Genomic DNA, 18,666 nt, shown 5'->3' on the forward strand with positions numbered 1-18,666 from the left:
ATGCTCTTTTTTCTTTTCTCATATAGTTTTCAAACCTTCTTCCCCAGTCTACAGAGAGATGTTACACTCTCTGAAATGATTCAGATGCAGATAGCCATCTCTAGGTCCTACAATATGTGAACATCTCCAAGAAGCCTTATTGAAAGTCCTTGCAGAAGAAAGGGTTATTTTTACCATGACTATGTGTATTTTCATTATCACCTTTTTACTTAGATGGCATTGATTGAACAGGACAGGTTCTTTGTTAAGAAAGAGTAAAGTCCACTGCATCTTTATCCTGTAAAATTTATACACGTTTAATTATACAGATGCATTAATCCAATCAGATATGTACCCTTTCTTCTTAAGAATGCTTATATGTATTTTCTGTTTAAAATCTTTGAAGCCAGCCATAGGCCATCATATTTTTTGCTTTTTAACTTTCTCATCAGTCCTTGTGTACAAGGCCTATTTGAACTTACTTTCCTTGTATGATATACATTATTCAAGTAATGTAAAAGACTACCTGAAATGAACCAACATCCTTGAGATGGAAGTGATGAAATGCAGCTACTTACAGTGTGGTCTATTTAAAAATAAGAGAGCAGACAATAGGCCTGAATATTATGCAAAGAATGCTGCAATACATTTTTAAAACACTACTGTCAGAACTACATTTCTACTTCTAAAACACATGCAGGTTCAAGCAAAGATTGTCTAGAGCATTCCTATAGATATTATTGTACTTTATATTCATTTCTGGGAGAATTATATCTATCCACTGGTGGTCCAATCTTCCTTCCATTGAAATCAATGTAAATGCTCTCATTGACTTTGTGAAGAACTGGATCTGACTTACTGTTCGTCATTGCAGACAGGCTTATTACAATGGGATGTTCAAACAGTGACACACAGTTACTTGCTGATACATGAGAGGGATCCACTTAACTCAGTATTTGTTGGACACATTCAACAGCTTTTCAGATCTCTTCCCATAGACAAACTTCAATGTATACCAGACAGTTTACCAGATTACTATGGGGAAATAATCTGTTTATACAAGAGTGGCTTCTGGGACAGACTTTCTTATGTAGACAGTATGATTAGAAACTGTTCCTTCTCAGGGTCTGAGTCGTAGCTATTTTCCACTTCAATACACCAGGATGTTTTTTCACAGGACCTGGGTTGCGAGAGCTGGTCCAATAACCACAGAAGCCCTGAGATTAGGCTTCACAACTCTCGTTTTGGGTGAGGACAAGCAATTGTACATGTGGATATGAAGCCTGTAAACTTTTACATGTGAACATTTAACAGATGGCTTAAGCTGGTTGGAGTGTACCAAGTTTGCACATGGGTTTGCTGACAGTATGAACATTGGGATGAAAGAGTGAGATACCTTGTTCATTGTTCATAGCAGCCACTTACAAATGTGACACAAGGACCAGTGCCAAAACTTTCAAGAATCAGGTATGTGCAGTTGCTCTGCTTGTCCACATCCTTGAGGACCAACTCAGATCATGGCAATCTCCTGAAGTATTCAAGATACCTCTCAAGAGAGGTTCAGTCTCTTGAAAGATCAGACACAAACTTTTGTGGTGCTCTCTCAAAAATATTTTTTCTTCTCATCAGCTTGCCTTTTTATTTCCATTTGGCAAACATAGGTTTTTATCAGGCACATTTTAAAATGGATTAATATTAATCTCATTATTTTTAACCAGGACTCCAATTTACTGTATGTAGTTCCTTATGTCACAATCACCTTGTCAATGTGTTAATATTAGCAGGTTCCAGGTAGGACAGGTTTGGAAGAATGTTTGCTATTCATCTGCATTGGAAAAGCTGGGGTAAAATTGTTTAATATAGTTTGATAAGTCCTACAAAAGCCTACTGTTTATCTCCATAAAATGTGTTCTTTTTTGTGAACTGTGTTTGCTGCTGTGCCTAATGGGAATCACTGAGAAGTCATCTTCATTATAACTGTTTTAGCCCTAGTACAGGAGGCTAGAGAGATAAAACAATGTGAAAATGCTATGGAATGATACTTGCACTCTTATTTCCTTAGTCAGGCTCATAATCATGAAATTTTGAAAAAGTACGACTATGTGGTGGCTTATTTATCTTTAATATCAGTACTGAATCCAAAATTTCTGGCCTTCAATATTATCGAAATATCCATTATTACCCCAAATTCAGTCTCTGGAAGTGTGGATACCTCTGAAAATGAGAAAAGCTGAAAAAATGCTACGAAAGAAGTCAAAGCAGAGGACCTCTTGATACTTGTTTCCAACACAGGACTTAGCCAGAAAACCTGGATTTCTTTAATTTCTTATACTCCTTTCCCTAGATATACTTTAGTGAGAAAGACAGACTACTGGCAGAACCCTTGCTTTGACCCCAGATGGCCTTCTTGTGCTCTTGTACAGCTACCAAGATCATGTCTGCCAACATTTGAAATTCAAAACCCTGTAATTTTGGCAGATTGCTTTGATTCTTCTTCCCCTGGATGCCTGGAGAGAATCCCTTGCCATGGCCACATGGGATGCAGCACCTTTCTCTCTCCAAGCACTCAAAGGAGACCCAGGAGGGTCCCTGCAACTTCTCTGGTCTACTGCAATGCCAGAGTGTGGATTAGCATACCTAGTGTTGCTGGCTATAAATCTTCGGGCTTGAGCCAAGCCAAAACAAAATGGGAACCAGTCAAATTTGATCTACATTTGAGCTAAGTACCCCAAGCTCTCTGTTAAGGGTAGGGATAGTAACTTTTAAAATGTGATTCCTCTGACCTATTTCAGGTACCTAAAATGGGCTGGGATGGTTATTCTAAGCCTCTACATTGACAGACAAATTACAGGCAAATCATCTTCAGAGCAGAAGAGGAGTCCATAAGAAATGGTTATGCCTTTATAACTTCAATGCATTTTTTCCACACAGCCAGGAGGAGACTGGGGACCACAATGGTTGCAAACTGGTAACCCACTGGTATGAGCAGCAGGACAGGCAGAGCTATAATGGTGAGCCATGTAGGTTAGCGAGCTGTTCTTTATGTTTTCAAACTCTATTCTTCAGTAAGGAGAAAACCAGAAAAAAGCAAGAGGATTGTAGACAACTTCTAAGAGCAGTATTCTACTGGAAAAAGGAAAAAAAAAAAAAAAAAAGGCACAGGGAAGTGGTTTTGAACAAGGTCAAGTGTTTGGGGACATGTGCAGAGAGATCACCAGCCCAGGATCAAACTGCAGGTCTGATGGGACAGTGCACCACTTCAGCATCCATTACTGTAGCCAGATAAAGACTGAAAAATAAAACAGTTAACAACAGAGAAAGGTTACATTCCTGGACGTAGAAACAGTAGAAGGAAATTGTGACAAACACTGTTGAGCCAATCTTTTTTTGGTGAAGATAGCAGTTGCCACACACATGTACTGCACGCATTTGGCAACAGGTAAGCCAGATTCATAGAGCAGCTGCCAAATATCACTCTAACTGGAGCTACAAAAAGTACTGAGAGATTAGCTTCAGGCATTGCTGCACATGTGAGGTAGGTTGTGTATGAAAACCCAGAGGGGCAATTATTTACCTTTCTTTCACAGCATTTTCTCCTTTTTGAGACATGCATTACTTTGTTTTCAACCGAAGAAAAAAAAGAAGCATCTTCCATGAGGCATGCTTTTTGCTCTATATGCTGTCACGTTCCCATGTGTGAAGACATATTATCTACTTAGTAGTCCCAACTGTAACACCTGCTGCCACCCAGACAATATCAAGGGGACTAACAACACTAAATTGCTCTCTGTTCGTTGCTGTGCTTGTTAGGTATATTCATATGTCTAATTATTGAGTTATAAACACAAAGCATTTCTCTGAAGAAAGATACCTTGTTCCATGCAAATATTAGTAATTTAGCTACTCTGCCTGTAAGAGTGTGCAATATGAAGGCTAACACTGAGACACTGACAATTAAACACATATCTTCATTTGTCTCCTGTAAATCTTTTTTAAATTTTAGCTATAAAGACAAGATTTGGTGTCAGTGCTTATTTCATGCAAGTGCATTTTTACCCTTTTCAGTTTTTGAAAAGCATAATAAGAAAGTACTTGAAAGGACCAAAGAAGAGGGGCCTGGTGTAACAGGTAGATGTGCCACAGGTGGAACACCATAACTGCAGGGAAACTCAACAATACCAAGGCAAAACAGTAGAATGCACCAAGGTACCTAAACTCAACTGATATCCCAACAAATGACATGGGTACAAGCTTATGCTGAGCCTGAATTTAGTGATAACACAGCCCTGTACAGTAAGGAGTGGAATGGCATGGCTGCAAACCACCTTTGCGGGTTTGTAATTTTGGGACTGAGAACCATCATATTGCTGAGCCAAAAGTACTCTGAACTGCTATAACACCGGGACCCCAGACAGGCAGACTTACACTCTATCTGCTGAGTTTTGTACATCAAGAAACATCTGTGGTCATCCCAGAACTGCTTGGACTGATTTAATCCGCCAGTGAAATATCCAGGTGTCAAACAAAGACTGTCAAATAAAGGCACGCAACCGAGATCTCAGTCCGGTGGTGACCCCTGTTACCAAGTCATAAGGCTGCAGAAAGGGTCTGTGAAGTCGATAGCAAGGATAAATTAGCAGTCTCAGATCCCATTCTAGTTAAAAGCACCCAGTTCTAGGCTGATTAAATATGCAATGTCACAACAGCCAGTATGATGAGACAGAATGTAAATCAGGGTGAAAAAAATCTGTAAAAGGACAATTCTTTTTCTGTTCTTGTTTCTATTTTCTGATTCTTATATACTGTCTATTGTAACATTTAACATGTAAAAACCCCACCTTTCTCATATACTTCTTTTCTGAAAATAGTATATACAATAGCAATGACATTGCTAGGGATAATATTTAGTACATTTTAGATGATGGCACTCTTTTTCAGCTATTGTCAGCATTATATCTTGCAAATTTAAACCTCCTGATTGCCTTGGGGACACCTTTTTTGCCTTCATCCTTACAATTGTGTGCTGCATTTCTACTGTGCTTATGCTTGAGATTTCTCAAGCTTTTTAAGTGAAGTTTCCTCTGTACTCCTCGTTCTTATTTATTCCATCTCTTCTTTCCAGCACAGCAGTGGTCAGATCAGAGAATAATGAAGATTTAGCTTGAATATGATGTTAGTTCAGAAAAATATAATTAACGGGAGATGCTGGAGAGAGTTACAGACAACAAAGCAAAGTTTTCCACAGAAGATTATATATCAAAATCCAGAGTTTGTCGAGGAAATTTTGAAATTCATTTCAATTTTGTTTAACTTAATGTCACCCCAGATGAGATCCACGTGATCCACACATCCTCCTTTCTTCCACTCTTCTTACTCATCATCATGACAATAACAATTTCTCTTTCACACTGGGTTAGAGGAAAAACAGCTTGATTCATGTTTGCGTGGGTGAAGGGAAAGACAAGTCAGAAATGAGTTTTGCACTGGGCCATGAGTTCTGAGGTAGGTTTGCAGTTTCTGATCTTTTTGTCACCAGGCTGTGAAACTGAAATTTTGATGTAGCTTCTGTGAAATTTATGCATCCTCTAGTCCACATCTCCTCCTTCTTTTATGGTTTCAGAGCAACAGAGATATATCACGACAGGTCATAGCCATGTAGAGGGAGGTGATCTCGTAGGCAGAGAGGCAGAGATCTCATATCACACTGAGAGGTTTAAATATCAAGATGGAGACTTTAAAGTGGATAAATGTGGCAATTTGCTTTGCTAAGCAGACATTCCATTGTATTTTCCCCCATGTGGAGCTTTTTCAGGCTATATGGCTTAATTTCTAGGTCTGAGTTGCAGTAATGCAGCCTGAGGTCACTAATGCAGGGATAACTGTATGGTATGATTACTGTGCAGATTGCCACATAGCTATGACTCCAAGGGAAAGGAGGGAGCAACATGGCTATTTGGACATATAGTAGTATCAACGAATAAAAATTATCTGAAAGCTATAGATGGTTTTCCCTAGATATTTGTGTGCCAGCTTGAAGGAAGAGTTTATTTCCAAATAAATAATTGTGGTAAACTTTCTTATTATTATTGTTGTAAGGAGCACCTAAAACTATTAACATAACTATGAAAAGACAAAAGTATTTGTCCTTCTTTTTTTCCTTTTTCCTGTACATTTTTTGGAATTTTGTGTTCAATTTACTTTTGGGTGGTTTTCATTTGGTTTTTTGTTTGTTTTTTCCTCTAGCAGATACGTATTCTCATTTTAATTGTGTAAACCTTAGATAAAAACCAATATGAGGAAGACAATATTTTGTCTGTTTTCCAGTGGGAAAATGTGATTCCCCAAACCATAAGCATTACTGGGAAGTTTCAGTCAGTTGTGGTATTAAAGATACACTTTAAAGACATTTATGGCCATCAGAATGATTGGACAGCATTCCAAAGTTGACAACATTACTTTCATAATTTCCTTTCAAGGCATGGTAAGGTTTGTAAAACCTATTTTTGTGAAGACTTACAGGAGGTTGACAACAAATGTCTGAGGCAGACAATAATCTTCCACATGACATAACATCCCGTGGTTGTTTAATTTTTGGGGGATGCAGAGAAGAGGGAAATTTGTTAATTGATTATAAGAATGCAGTGAGGACGTGTAACTTGTAGAGTTCCATTCAGTGCACCTGGGAGTCTCAATCAGGATGTTTTGACTCATTACTCTGGGCATTCATCAGCTGATGGGGTATTTTTTGTTTTGTTTTGGGGTTGGTTTGCTTGTTTGTTTGTTTTATCAGCTGATTAAGATTCAAGATAATGAGTTGAAATATACCAGAAGTAATTCTCTTCAGAACTGGAGACAGGATGTTAACTTCCATGCACATGCACACAGAAGAAACCACAAGACGCATAGCCTCCCGGGTTCATTGAACTCGTGCAAAAAGTGCGAGTTTTACATGTATCTATGACAAAAAAAAACCCAAAACTAGTGGACTGATAAGATTGTCATATTTCTAGCAAAAAAGGAGACGAGACAAGACAGGTAATGGAGCAATAGCAAAATAAAGAAGGGGGAGGAATTATTACTTGTGGATCAACAAAGAACCTAAGGAAACATAAATTCCAGGTATTTTGGAGTTTATTACTAGAGCAACAAATATTCTTCAGATTGCTTTTGATCTTTTTTTTCGTTCCCTGCTTGAAGCAAATGTATGTAAGTTTAAATCCATAGGAGTTTTTAGCAACAACTTCTTTGACTTCCTTTGAATGTTTACTGTGCTGCTAAGCATTGACTTTGACAAAGGAGATCTTTCCCTTCAGTTTGAAACCCCTTACTGCTGATATGTACAAATGCCGCTATATATGTTTTCTTTTGGGAAACATTTGAAATATTTCCTTTCTATATTATTTAATGTGCAATTCGAATGGGTTTATTTGTTTATTTGGCAGGGCTGTGTTTTTTAAGCTGGAACAGTGAGGGGGAAGGGAGATAGGAAGGGACAAGCAGGACTTGTACTGGGGTTGTAGTCTGACCAACAGTTCAGCACTCAGTTACAGTTAATGGGGTGAAAAGCTGTGATAAGGCATGTGATCTGAATAGTTAATGTACTGTTCCTACAGCTAGCCAAATTCAGGGCTTCCCAAATGTGGTTTATTATTCCAGAAGTTGAAAAAGGAGTAGTCTCATGATGTGAGCCAAGCTTTTTTAACCTATCCACAGAAATGTCAGTATTATTTTAGCAAGTGATTCATAATATCTGTAATACAAAATCTTGTATTTTCTATATTGCATTTTATATAGTAAGTGGCAAATTATAGTATAGCATAAACTGAAAGTTAATGATTTGTACTGCATATCATGGCTGTGATCCCAGCATCTTCAAACCACAAGGACTGGAACTATGCAGCAATTTTAAATGCAAGCCTCTGTTACCAGAAACGAGGCTGAACTCTTACATGTATGATTAAGGATCCCTTCTCCCTGCAGTACGCAGCTGATCTTCATGTTTCTAAAATAATCTTCTTGCTGGAACACTTTGTTACAATTGCATACAAGGTTTTGGAAAAAGGCAAAGTGCTGCAGAACTGAAAACGTTTATTTTTTTTTCTTCTCTCTTCCCAGATATATCTATCCTGTAACAATTCCTAAACTGTCAGCTTCTGCAGACACTATCGGTAGGTATATTAGAGAGCAGGAACTACTACTATTGTGCAATTTATAATGTGCAATTGAGGCAGAGCAATTGTCATACAATCTATAAAGACCTACTCATAAACGTCTTCAAAGAGGGTCTTAATTGCTACATGATTTACTACACGGAGAATACCTTCTCTTTTGTGTTTGGAAGTATTTTGCTGCAGGAGAAACCTTTTTAACCAGGCTTTTATAGGCCAGTCTTTGCATTGGTAGCATGCATTTACTAGCTGTGTAATTGGTGGCACAGTTCTTCTATCATAAACATTGTTATCAGTTAATTAAACTTGAAATGGAGCTTTGTTCCACAACATGTTTTGTCAGATTGTTTTCCTTATTTATTTATCATCATAAAATTTTATTTTATGACTGGCAGCTTCTCAGCCCTCCAATAATAATATAAATCAAAACAAGATTTTAGTCTTCATGCAATTTCCTTTTGGTCTCAAAATATGAAACCAGATGTTTTTGGCATGCTAAAGATGCTTTTCATCTTTTTTTAGATTATTTCAATGCAGTCAAAGTAAATGCATTTTTAAAACCAACTTATGAAAGTTAAATTTCCTTTGTTCGCCTGGGTGTAGTCTGGTTTGCATTGATGCAGCAGCAATGAGAGACCTTCCAGATAACACACAGAATGCCATTGAAGAATTACACATGTGTGTCTCAAACCTCAGACAGCAACAGGAATTGTATTAATAGCAGATCAGTAGATTTATATTATAATTTAAAACATTACGAACTTTTTTTTTTCTGTCTAAAGGGCTTAGCAAGCATCTGAAGGAAGATTAGACTACAGGACAACTGTGTATCCTGCAGTCTGTATACAGTAAGTGGCTAACCTACAATATTTGTTCACATATCTAGCAGCCTTTTTCTGAGTTGAAACAGATTTTTTTTTATGATGCCCTAACGAATTGTCATCAGTATTTCCTTTAAGCAATGAATCATTTTTCAGCAGACATTAGATCTGGGCCTAAGGCTATTACTAAAGGACCTAAACATTCCCAAGTGGGCCCCTCTTCAATAATAACAGCAGCCTTGAAGGGATTAACTGATACTGTAAAGAATAAGAAGTAATAAACAAGAACTGAAGCAAAGTGGGACGGTTGTTACGAACATTTGCATGCCAGTCCTCAGAATCCTCTGTCCTATCAAATAGATTTTTTTTTTTTCTAACCCCTGAAAGAAAACGGAAAGCCTTTGGCATGCTTGTGCACAGTGAAGTATTCTGGGCTTTTTTTTTTTTTTTTTTCTGCTTTACAAGCTGGGACTGCAGACGGGCTTCTCTGCAACAGCCTCCATCTCCGAACCCAGTGCAAGAGCTAAGCAGACATTTGCCATTAACCCTGCTTTGGTGTCAGGCGTTAGAAAAATAATAAGTTTTACAGTGAGACTAAACATTTTCAGCCCCGCAAAACTGTCAGTGAATCTGAGTGCCACAGAAATTACAGAAGAGATGCGCATTTGCCTGGTTGTGGCATCTGCTAAATCTCTGAGCCTTGTTTATGCAGGAAAAATAAGTTGAGGAAAAGAGATGTTACTGAAAAAGGAAAAAAAAAGAAGCCTGCAAAATGAAATTAAAATAAATGTTATCACTCTAGCTGGTCACTTTATTTACTTGTTCAGATTTTCTGTTTTCATTTTTTGTGAACTTATTTAAACTTTTTTTTATTTCTCTTGCTTTTTAAATCAAATGAGTACCTTTAAAAAGGTACATATATGAAATTGACTGCATATGAAATTTACTGCAGAAATTTACTGCATAAATGTAGTGCTTTTACTATTCTGAAAGTATATCTTGACTCCTTACTTCAGTGTTTTCCCCATTTGTATTTTTGAATGGTAAAAGATAATTAGTAGCTACATCTAGGGTAAAAGAGGTTGAGTTTCCAAATAGGACCCATCCAGAGAAGAAAAGACCAATGTGCAAATGGGCAGGAGAGGGGGAGGTGTAGGGAAAATTTGGTCAGGAGGCTATCCAGGGCTGCCTGGGAGGGATATTTTTCTTTGACCTTGGCAGAAACTGGGGTCGGGGGGGAGTCACATTTTTAGGTGTTCAGTTCCTCAAGATGAGAGATGAAAGGTCCCAGTGACCAAAGCAAAAGCTCAAAAATGCAGCTGGCAGGGAGTGGGTTAATTAAAATGAAAAAAAAAAGAGAAAAAAAGAGACAATTGGAAGACTGGCAGTTTTCTAAGACATTTGATTTTCTGTGCTTTTATACAAAGGATGACATTTAAATAAAATAGTGTTTAGAGACTGTCACCTGTCTTGTGCAGAACTACATAACCTTCCTCTTCTCCCCTGGAAGAGTCGTATGGCAAATAAGTTGTTATTTACTTAGAAAAGTGTTTGAAGAAAGAAATTAGGAAGAGGCCTAATTGTTTTGGGGAGTTTAAGCAAAATGTCTGTATGAAAGCGAGCTTGGATGATTTCATAATGTGAATACTGCATAGGCAGTAGCTACTTACTGGTTTCTGGCTCTTCTTTGCAATGAAGAAATGCATCCATAGAAATGTCTGGAAAGAAGAAACATGTGACTACCTGACTCTATATGAAGCTTTGGCTATTTTAACACGGACCACAGGCCAGGGCACATCATATACGTGATTGTAAATGATGAGTAAGCAGCTTCACTGGCCATTAAATTTTGCATCTTTTATCCATCTTTCTTCTCCCTTCTTCTTTGTTGCCCTCTACAAGTTCCTCTATTGAACCAAAGAAGCCATCAGCATGTAGATGGATTGCAGATATGAGTTCTTCCTCCCGCATGTTAAAATGGGAGGATATTTGGATAGACAGGATATCTTCTGAGTGCTCTTATAATGGCCTTTTTTCAAGCTAATCACAGTGTATGAAATAAGTAGCAAGGAGTGTTGCTTAGATCTTTTTGCATGGGATTGCTTGCATCTTTTTGCATACATCACCAAGCTGTATGGCTTTATTTGTAGGAGTGGTTACCTTCTACTTCATTTTGCAAGATGGTATTTCCCAGCCCTTACCTTGTCAGCCAGAACTCACTGCAATACCCTGTGCAACACTGTGCTTTCTCTAGGGCAGCGAATAACATCACAGTTTGATCCTGTGTTTTAATATGCAGATATTATCAAGTACAGCCATGGTTTTGGTCACTAGTGTAAAGAAATTTCTATAGAGAAGATGTGTATGTGTTGTAGCCATTGAATGGCTGCAAAATCTCAGAAAGAGTTTGCTTAGTTTATGAAATGTTCCATTAAAATCTTGCTAAATACAGACTGTTGAGATTTGACATTAACCACCTTCGTTCATCATAATAAACACACAAATTTTCCACTTGGAGTATCAAATATGATTTTTTAATAGGAAACAACTATGTTTATCACAGTTTTCTGAATGCATTGCTCAGATATCAGACTAGATTCACAATGTTTTGATATTGTCCAGAAGATTTATGTTTTCTTTCTCTAGTCTCTTTTTTTTTCCTTTTTGCAAAAGTCAAAGAAGACTTAACAAATACCTCCTGCCACATGGTGGTAGGTCAGATACCTGTGTTATATAAATCTTTATGCTGAGAGTTTATGACATTTTAAACTTAGAGCTTCATTCAACTTGATGACTTTGGCAGCAGCCAATTATGACATTAAACAGTTCACAGAACTTAACCTAAGACCTAAAATTATATAATTTTTGTAATGACTGATTTGCACCTCTCCGGGTTCATTTAGAGCAATTCTGTTCAAAAGTCTTACCCTTCTTAATTAGTCCCTTTTAATTTGAAGCTCCAATGTCTCTATTTCTCTACCGTATTTCCTTATTAAAAATTATCAATTAAAAAAAAAAAAAAAACACTCCGGGCTTACAGGAGCTATATGCATGTCCATATACATGCTATTGGAACAAAAAGAATGGAAAATTGTTGCTGTTACTACAGAGGCCAAAGTCTGAAAAGCATGTTTTTGTAAAGTGTGTCAAAAGAGTTACTGCAATTGTGCATTCTCAGTATGAGAACTATGAGATTTCAGTAGATAAAAGATGGAGTTTGGTGTTGCATACCTCAATAATAAAATCCTGAACACTCGCTGACACTTAGGCCTTTCCTCACAGTACAATACCCTTCCTGATTTCCTCTGTCTTCTGGAGACTCTGTGACTCTGAAATGCTGTGCTGGACAAGCAGTCAAGCCAAAAAGAGCAGAGTGTTGCACATCATGTCTGAAGTGCCTCTGACAAAAGTAGAAGGGAGAGGGAGTTCTGTATGGGAAAGTAAATAAATGAAAAAAAAAAATCTGAACCCACAGAAATAGTAAAACAGAAGCTAAAAGATTTGTTTGAAATTGGAAGGTAAGGAGGAGGATTGGAAAGACCAAGGCATAGAAGAAATGGAGGAAGACATACAGTACCGTAAAACTTGGAGCAAGAGCACTAGATGAAGAGAGAAAAAGAGGTATGCCCCGAATTAGAAGACGCGACAGTCAGAAGAGACTTTTGTGTAACACTATAGATTTACCTCTCTTAGACTTACCCTCTCTTCTGAAGCTTAATTTCACCCGCCTTTTCTGAACAGCACCCATTCAGATTCTGCCAAAACAGACAGTTATTTCCAGTAATCGGGTTTTAAAACCAGCTTTACCCTAAACAGCTTATATGGCAATGTATAGCTTTGTTACAAAATAAGCTGCAGGGAGAAGGTGCAGAGGTAGCTTGTTACAATGTAGGAGTTGTTGTAATGCTTTGCATTCTGAAGTAACAACTTTATAGTACTTGCCTTTCACATGTGCTTCAAGAGGATTTGAAACCTGTTCTTAACATCTGCAGCTCACAGTCTGGCAGATCTTGGGTAAAATATATTGCGTCTTGTTTAAAATAATGCAGTATCTTGAGTACCTGGGAGACATACTGAGGAGAGACAAAACCCTCCTTGTTAAATATTTACCACTCGAGTCCTGAACATCCGCAATTAGCTAAGAATGGTGATGTCAATGGACACTTCCCAAGGTTAGCTGCCTCAATATTTGTACAGATCTAATCTGAAGTCCTTTTCTTGAGAAGAGGAACACATCCAAACTCAACAAATTGTCATTGACAAATGACCACAGTAGTCTAAGGATAAAAGAAGGGCAAGTATTCAATAGAGAAAGAGAACATGAACATGAACATTAACAGAATAAACCTGACCTATTTAGTGTGCTTAACTCTCTGTGATTTCTCACACTTGGATTATTTATTAGCATGAAAAAGTCAGGATTTTTGGATAATTCTCAAAATTCAGACACCAAACAGCTGCAATTTAACTGTGCATGTTTTTTTTCAGTTGTTTGTGTGTTGTTGGTTGGTTTTGTTGGGGTTTTTTTCCCCCTGAAAGGGCGAGGAGGACTCTCTGTGCACATTAAGATGCAGCATTAGGATTGGGTGCTTTCCAGGTGGCATGCCACTCTGTGTTAAACAGCTCAATTAGCGAGCCTCTTTCTATTTTGGTGGCATCAGTTTTGCCAACCATACGCTTTTTTTGTGGAAGGGACAATGCCAAACTGCCCCAGCCTCATGGCCCTAGAATGTTGCACAGAGAGCGAGGACACGTGAATACGAGGGGAGAAGGGCTATTTTTTTTTTGTTCACCACCTGATAGAGAGAGGTTCAGTGTGGGTGCAACAGTCGCGTCACCAGAAGCTGTTGGATGAGCAGCAGAGGTGATCTCTGGAGGGCTCACCTGGGCACGGTGCCTGCTTGGCTGGAAGGAAGGCGCTACAGACCAGACATGGTGTTAAACAAGAAGGGGCAACACTGGGGGCAAAGCACCGATGGTGCCAGTCCCTACAAAAACAAACCTGGTAGTGTAACAATGAGATTCAGGTTTGGAATCATTTCTAGCCAGAGTCCTTCATTCTAGTGGAAAACGAGGTGAAGAAACCTCTTTCATTTAAATTAGTTGACAGAACCATGTCACTCGTCATCTGAGCCCAGCTTGCATGAGCTACCGTATTCAGTTGTCAGCAGAAGAAAATTAGACCTCTGATTTTTGATGTCAGTTCACTGGTCAACCAGATGTAGACAAGGACAAATGAGAAATTTAGGCGGTGTTTGGGGTGTCAGTGTGTTTCAGATCTCAGAGCTCTAGAGTTCAAGCTTGCCGCAGTTATCAAGCCCACTAAGGAACATAAAAAGAAAGGCTTTTTCTGTTTGGAGGCAAGCTCACAGAGGCTGTTGCGTGTTTCTGTAATTCACAGAATCATTCGTGATATTAGTAATTAAACTGCTTTGGCATTTTGGCAATTATGCAATACAGCAATTTCTTAAGTTGTTAGAGCTCCTATGCCTACTTTTTAAAATGCAGTTATTAAAAATATATTTAGATATAGCTTTAAAATTTAATGTATTTAACCTGTCACAGAAACTCCTGTTTAAATCTTCTTTCTAGAATGAAATTGAACAAAACCAACAACAACAAAAAACAGCAACAAAGAAACAAAACCAAACAAAATAATATAAAAGAAAACAAAACAATTTGTTCCCTTCATTGTTTGTTTCTGGAAAACATCTTTTGCCAAACTCCTTAAAGTGTGTACTGAACACTAGTCATCCAAATGCATATATATATCTTTATGTTATGAAATGCATATATGTGTATTTAATATAGATCACCAGTTTTGATCAAATTTTCAACCATTTGCTCAACAATATTTCGCTATACAACCTATTAAAAGCTTGTATCTCAGAATATCATGCAGTATTTCTTCTCATATAAATAAAGTTATTTTAGTCACTGTGCCTGTTTGTAATATAAAGCTCCAATTTTTTAAATGTCAAAAGGGGTGATGATTTCATTAAGCACTGCACCAGACTGCCCATTGACTCTATTGACAGAGCACCAAGTCTATAGAATCAAGTATCTGAGAGATGAAATGCTGAAAAGAAGGCAGATTTAATTGTCTTTTTCTTTCAGTGTTGACTGTTTACTCTCTTTTCACTGAAGCTCTGAGTAGTTAGCAGTCTATGTAAATATGCATTTGTTCTTAAGGATCATATTTAATATATTTAAAAACCAATCTCCATGTACAGTATATTTAGCAGAAAGCAGTGTTATTGGACAGTAGCATTCTAAGTAATGATATCCAAGATTTTTTTCTCTAGTTATTGATTTTTAAGGAAAAAGAGGGGAAATCACAGATTGTGCTAGTGACAAAACAATATGCAGTTATTTGAGGGGGAGGGTCCCTTGATTAGAAAGAAACATGCTTTAATTAAAATAAAGATGTTAATTTCAATAGCATTTTCTTCACATGTCTGCCCCCAAAAATCTTTGCACACACTTACATTCTTTTTATGGACAGTACAAAGGAGGATAATAGATGCCTATAAAAGTAACTAGTGAAATTCTGCATTAGGATAATCTGTCACCCATTTCCATTTTTTCTGAAGAAAGCAAGCATAATCAAAAGCCTAAATGACAAAGAGTTGACAGTAAGATTCTGTAGTAAATGATTCCAGAGTCGCTGGCCTGCGGAGATGCTGAAGAAGTCCCCAGCAGACCTGATTAATTCCAGTTTCTCCAGCTGCCAGGGGAGCAGAGGCTAAGCAGTTTCACAGAGAGGAGCCTATTACCACTACTAGGCTGAAATAGATCTAATCAACTCACAGCCGCTCAAAAGAAAACTTTACAGGTTTAGCTCACTAAGGCAGTGCTTTAAAATGATGACTACAAAGGATCATGGGAGTCTGAAAGCATTTAGTCTTTATTGCAGCTCAAGGAAATTTTCTGCTGTGGTTAGGCCATGCTAATTTACTGAACATGACAATGCCTCCCAGATTGTATGACATCATTTCAATAATGGCCCTTGTCCTCTTAGCTAAATATTTCTGGAACTACTTTTTTTAATTCTAAATACTTCATTTATTGAAATATCATCTACCTTGGGATTAATTAGGTTTACCATTCAAAATCTATGGGCTAGTCTGCTTTATCATTCAATTTGAATGATGACGATGCATAATTTCCTGTGCAAATGACAGAAAAAAATATGCTTATATTATTTTTTTAATTTATTTTTATTTTCAGAGAATGAACTCTAGAAGTACTCTGTACCTCTACTTAAAATTTTATGACAGTTCTACACTCCTTCAAATATTTTACTGGGTTTTGTAATTATATGGATTTTAATTATTTTAAGAACAAAAATTCCAACAGATTGGATTTTACTTATTTTGACTGACAATTATGTTTTCAGAACAAAAAACTTTCAAAACTCTTGTGTTTCTTTTATTCATTCTTTCATTTGGTGTTGGTTTTTTTGAGTCCTCTAGTCCCCAGTCAATGCAAGGAAAATACACATGTAGTTAGTTAGATTAAGAAAATAATTCCATCAACTCTTTCTCAGTATTCAATTGAAAAACCTTCCTTAACAGACAAAATCTGTTTTTTTAAAAAACAATCAGTATTTGGAAACTCAGAGCAGAAGGAGTTGTATGATATAATACTGTAAAGATGTAGCGCTATGCACACAAGGCATTTCTTTAATGATGGCTAATATATTATTATTTGACCGGCCTCCCAACTGATTTAAGGTGGAAGCACACAGCCGAATGGCATTTGGGAAAAAAAAAAAAAAAAAAAAGAAAAAAAAGTAACTTGTGAACCTGATGGGGAGAGAGGGACAGTGACCAAGCAGCAATGAATCAGGTTGAGCGTGGTGGCCAGGACTGGGAGCTCAGGGGTTGCTAGAAGCCGCCACTGGCCTAAATACAGCCCAGCTTGCTAATCGCGGGGCTACCAGCTGCTCTGTTCGTGGTTGCTTTTGTGAAGTAAGCTTGGCATTTGCAATTCGTGGCACAGTGGAAAAGTGCTGTGTGTTGGAAATAATGCCATTCACATGCATTTTAGCGAGGGGCTAAAAGGCAACAGAGATTGAGCTCTCCCTAACCCAGGAATACAATAGGTGAGATTTAAGATCTCACAACCGCAAAGCTCCCAGGAAAAAAATGAAAAGCTGGAAATAGAATGTAACTTTTCAGTCTTACAGTATTTATTCCATATAAGAAGCATATCCAATGTATCTTCCAACCACTGTAAAAATCGGACATTCATCTATCTACTACCAGATCTTTTTTCTTCCAAGCACTGAACTTTTGGGAGCTAACAGGGGAAAAATAAGAAACAGATTGCAACAACTGAGTAATCCACTGCACAATACATATACGAAGAGTCAACTAAAAATAAAGGGAGAGAGAGGGTTTATTCCACACAGAGTTTTCTTGCGTATCTTTTAAAACTATTTTAATAAGTTACAAGAACTGTGCCACAAATGAGGGTAAGACACTGGTTAGAGGCAGCAGCTTAAGTAATTTCTGCAAAACAAACAAACAAAACCTCATCAGTCATTCTTCTTCCCGCAACATTTCTGGGAGAAGGTAGGGAAAAGTATGTTGTGCAGCACACTTTGGACATCAAATTGCAGTGGGAACATGAGACAAGACAAAGACCCATTGTGTCAGAGTCCAGATAAGTTGAAATGAGCAATAGTGGAGTACGGCAAATACCAAAAGGTGAGCAGTATATCTGGAATTTGTAGATAGTAGAGTAGTTTAGGTAGGAATGAGAACCACAAGGCTTCTGATGGCCTCAACTAAGTCAGTTGAATTGGGTGGGTTGGCTCTAAGAGCCAGAATGAACCAGAACCAAAAACAAGGGAGACAAGGCAGGAAGGGTCTTGAGAACTGCATTGAACAAGATTTTCAAGCATACAGCAACATCCCTGATGAAGGCAAAGACAGGGAGGTAAAACATTACCCAGCTGGGACAGCCCATCGGTACTTGAAGTTCCTGAGGTTGTAAGAGTGTTAAAACATGGTGACAGGAGTTGGTAGAGACAATAAAGTTTCTCTGTTCTCTCTGTTCTATTTCTATCAAGAAATAGCTATAAATTGGAAATGCTACTACTGATATTTTTGCACAGTATGAGTCGTTGCCTCTGCTTCATTCTTTTTTTCCTATTTTGCTAAATTGAACTCCTCCTGTATTTTACCTGGGCCTTCTCTGAGCTCTCTGAGAAGCATTCCTGTTGATGCTACAGTGTTAGGAAAACACTTTGAGAATTCATGCTTTTGCTTGTGTTAGTGGCCTCTCAAAAACAAGCATTGCAGAGTTAGACTGCTGACATAATTTTCTCTTTGTGGGGAGTCAGTTTCCTTCTCTGCTCGCTGTAACCAGTAAAGGATCAATACTCCTCATGCTGCTCCTACTTTAACACTCCCAGGGCAACATTAGTGTGTTTTGGACCACAGCACTCCAAGGATTTCCATCTATTCCTAGCAAAGCAGCCATCGTACTTCCTGAGTTTTAAGGTTGTAGTCAAAGTCCATTAATATCAACAGAAAGTTTCCCATTCATTTTAATGGGCTTTCATTAGGCCCCGGAGAAGAGAGGAGAGGAGAGGAGAGGAGAGGAGAGGAGAGGAGAGGAGAGGAGAGGAGAGGAGAGGAGAGGAGAGGAGAGGAGAGGAGAGGAGAGGAGAGGAGAGGAGAGGAGAG

The sequence above is a fragment of the Caloenas nicobarica genome, chromosome 1 (genome assembly GCF_036013445.1).
Source record: "Caloenas nicobarica isolate bCalNic1 chromosome 1, bCalNic1.hap1, whole genome shotgun sequence".
In the NCBI taxonomy this organism is placed as follows: Eukaryota; Metazoa; Chordata; class Aves; order Columbiformes; family Columbidae; genus Caloenas; species Caloenas nicobarica.